Source organism: Porites lutea, chromosome 5 (assembly GCF_958299795.1).
Source record: "Porites lutea chromosome 5, jaPorLute2.1, whole genome shotgun sequence".
In the NCBI taxonomy this organism is placed as follows: domain Eukaryota; kingdom Metazoa; phylum Cnidaria; class Anthozoa; order Scleractinia; family Poritidae; genus Porites; species Porites lutea.
In genome coordinates, this window is record NC_133205.1 from 41636191 (window position 1) to 41640512 (window position 4322).

Below are 4322 nucleotides of genomic sequence, written 5' to 3' on the forward strand. Positions count from 1 at the left end.
AAGCTCACTCCGCTCGCTAAGAAACTCGTGAAGTCGACTTGTTGCTAGTCTAATTTTTTTTCCCATGATATATCATAAAGGAAATTTCCGCGTTTTCTAAACTCAGAAAAAAGGCCAACGTGTGCAAAATTTAAGAGTGATTATGGGGATGCCTCAAAGTATGCAACCGTTTGAACAATTGTACCTATTGCCAATATCCTTTGGCTACGATTAAATGACAGGGGCACCCAGGTCAATTTTCGGAAAATATCTGTTCAGAAGACGATACTGTGAGATCGAGAATTTTCGGAACATTTGTTGTAAAATGTCTTGCTTGCCTGCCTCTCCTAAGATTTTCGAACATCTAAAAAATGGTATAATTTCCCATTTTTAACGGATTTTTACCCTAAAAAGGTCACCTAGAATTTTTGGGAGCCTTTCTTGGGCAGAAATTTTCGAAAAGGTAAGTTTTCATAACCTAGAATTTTCGGATCACTAGACTTTCAGCTAGGAAATCCGAACAGCTGAAAGGGAATTTTTAGGGATAAAAATATGCCTATATCTACCGTTTAAATACTAAAATACGTTCAGCAATACTATGTTTAAGTGGTTTTGAACTATATTCTCGGTGGGTGCCCCTTAATTACACAATAAACCGATTAAACCCAAAAAGCTCAAACGGACTTTTTAGTCGCGAAACAAGCGGCTTTAATTAAAAGTAACTAACAGTAGGACAAATTGTTTATATATTAGTCTTTTACAACATTTCATTTTCTTGGCCTCTTCCGCTAGACCGTTTCTAGTTTATTTTTTTATGCCGCGTTTATTTCGTGAGAGTGAAAACGAGGAATTCTTAGGAACATTAGGAACTAAAGGCGAATTTCCAATGTCTTGTATTTTTTTACCGGCGTTTGTTCACACGCAAATTTCTATACGGAGCAAATAACATAAAGGTTACAGAGGCAAGTAGGATTGGAAGGTCTTCTTGAGATCCTTGAGCACGAGTTTTGTATGGAACGTCGCGCGTGAACGTAAAATCTGAACGCTTAACTTTTACGTTCACGCGCGTCCTTTCATACACATTGCCTCTACTTTATTTACTCGCGAAAATTAGTTAATATGTGTACAAGGTTAAAAATTAAGCACGCAAATTTTACATGCGTTCGCCAGGGGAAGTTCACCTAAAATTATTAGTATTTTATAATTGCAAGCATTCTTTTTCTTTTGTAAAAATATTTTAGTACAGTAAATGCCTAAATATCTTAGTTTACGCTTCAGCGATAAAGGTTCTTACTTCACTATCAGTTTGACTTTACTCGCCTGATGGGAACAGAGTATCTAATGATTTATTTCCTATTTGAGAGCTTATTTGAAAAAAGAGCACTAAGCATTAAGTAAAGTAGACCTTCGACAAAAAAAAAATACGCGCCCTACGTTTCAGCGCTAAAACGGATGGTATGCTAAAACGGAAATTGAAACGCATGAGGAGCTGCATGAAGTCCCTTTACTAATTACGTTGACTGACGGTTGCTATGCTCAATTTCCTGTTATAATTTTACCTCCGATCTCGTGCAGGTTAGCAGGGTTCAGACTAGCTGTCATCGATAGTGATTTTCACAGTATACTGCAAAACAGTCGGTTTCTTCTCAAAAACAGTAGAAAAAAAAAAGGGAAGTGCGGTGTGATAGTCTTACGCGCGCGAAGCGCGCGAGCGAGTGTGAGTCGAGAGAAAAGGAAGCTCTCTCCCCAGTTTCGTTCACTGTTTTCAGCCTCGTTCCAGACCTTTTGTTTGACTGCTCGCGCGTACTTGAATACGCAAAGATACGGACTGAAAATCTCGCTAAAGGGTCAAGCCTTCTTCGCCCGTTCCACTATTTCCTAGTAAATATCATCAGAACACTAGTAAATGAAAATCTCGCTACTTAGGCCCATTCCACCATTTACGAGTAAATATCAGAATATTAGTAAATGAAAATCTCGCTGAAAAGTCAAGCCTGCGAAAATTTATTTATTCCTTTCACATAAAATGTGAACTGATGGCATGACTGTTGTTATCATTTACGCCGAATTATGCAGTTTAAAAGGATTCAAAATCGATTTGCGGAGACCTTTTTTCTCATTTAAAACCTTTAGCACATATGGTGGTGTACAGCTGTATACCCAAGACTTTCAAAAAAGTCCTTCGTCCGATGGCGTGGGACGACAACGTGTGCAAAATGTAAGAGTGACTATGGAGATACCTCAAAGGGTGCAACCGTTTGAACAATTGTACTTATTGCCAATATCCTTTGGCTACGATTAAATAACAGGGGCACCCAGCGTCAATTCTCGGTGTCTGTTCGGAAGACGATGTGAGATCTAGAATTTTCGGAACATTTGTTGTAAAATTTCTTGCTTGCCTGCCTCCCCTAGGGATTTCGAACATCTAAAAAAATGGTATAATTGCCCATTTTTAACGGATTTTTACCCTAAAAAGGTCACCTATTTTCGGGAGCCTTTTTTGGGCAGAAATTTTCGAAAAGGTAAGTTTTGATCCCTATAATTTTCGTATCACTAGACTTTCAGCTAAGAAATCCGAACAGATGAAAAATCTTTAGAGGGATAAAAATATGCCTATATCTACCCTATAAATACTAAAATACGTTCAACAATACTAAGTGGTTTTGAACTATATTCTCGATGGGTGCCCCTTAAACGATAAACCGATTAAACCCAAAAAGCTGAAACAGACTTTTTAATCGCGAAACAAGCGGCTTTAATTAACAGTAACTAACAGTAGGAATTTTCACTTTGTAGTAGAGAAGTGAGGGCAAAGAAAAAGTGTGACAAAAAAGTGTGATGCTACAGGTTGATGTTTCGCCTTTCACTAAGCTGATGTTAACTGGCCGTGACATTGCTAGGAGACGCAAACTTTCTATTCTGGAATTGACTTTTAAATCTCTGAATGATACAAATTTTCCTGAATACCTTAGACTTTATTACTCTACCTGCCGTTTCTTTATACAACTTGAAATCCTCTATTGCTTCACTGTTATGTATCCCCAACGGAATCTGGTACCTTTCACGACACTGCCGGAGCGACTTTTTTCAACAGTCTATGCTACCATCCCATGCCAAAGGATAAGGATAATCTTTATTTAAACACGTCACATCAGTGAGCGCTAAGAAGGTTCGTTACAAAAATGTATGAGTATAATGTCAGAAACATTATTTGTAAATGAATAATGCATTGTTATAATGCCCCGGATTCAACTCTATTTCAATGACACTTAGATATTTTAACGTCACAAACCCAAATATTAGATATAGTCTATGTTATTTAAATTTTCATTTTCATTTATGGTATTTTCTATAGTATTTTCTGTGAGTACCATTTTCTATTTTCTTTTTTTCTATTTCCTATAGAATTTTGAAATGTAAATTACTAGTCAAGAGTATTAGTTTAGCTAAGCTTTACTTTACAGGCGAAGAGCCACTTTTGTGGATTCTGTATTAAAGTCATTATTATTATTATTATTATTATTATTATTATTATTATTATTGAATATCGCATATTCAATTATTACTACTATATAATATTCTTATCGTGCCAGATTTTAAAGAGGAATCAGTGAAAAGATGCTGAATATTGGTAGTGATTGCTAATGGTAATAGGTAATGGTAACAGGACTGAGTGGAGTCCAATTCGGTCTGTAATCATACGAGTGATTAACAAAATCGGACGACCGCGTAGCGGGAGTCCGATTTGTTTAATTACAAGTATGATTACAGACTGAATTGGACGACACGAAGTTCTGTTATCAATTAATCATAACTTTAACAACATTTGTGATATATAAGCCCTTTTTTTAAAATCAAAACAGAGGAAATTCCAAATTTTTTTATGCTAGTAGTGAAAAAAAGCCATTTAAGCGCGCGCGTAATGGCGCGTACTGTCCTATTAAATTGTCCAATTAAGGCTGAAATCAGGGCAGTTGATAGCCTATCAGATTTGAGCAGATTTGAGAATTTTGTTATAGTTATGATTATAATAATAATTAGTAGAGAAACATTGTCGTGGATTATATTTTAAGAGATATTCAGACATTATGATCTTTTCTTTTCTTTCTAACAGGTATTAGGGTACAAATTTCCTTTTTAATTCTTTTTAAGTGAAGCACTGTAATTAGGTCTTTCTTATGAGAATTGAATAAAGATCTTTTTATTATTATTATTATTATTATTATTATTATTATTATTATCATCATCATTATTATTATTATTATTATTCATCAGGTTACGTTCACACGGCAAAGGACAAGTTTTCGTTTTCGTTCACACGGAACTGTTCAATATTTTTGCTC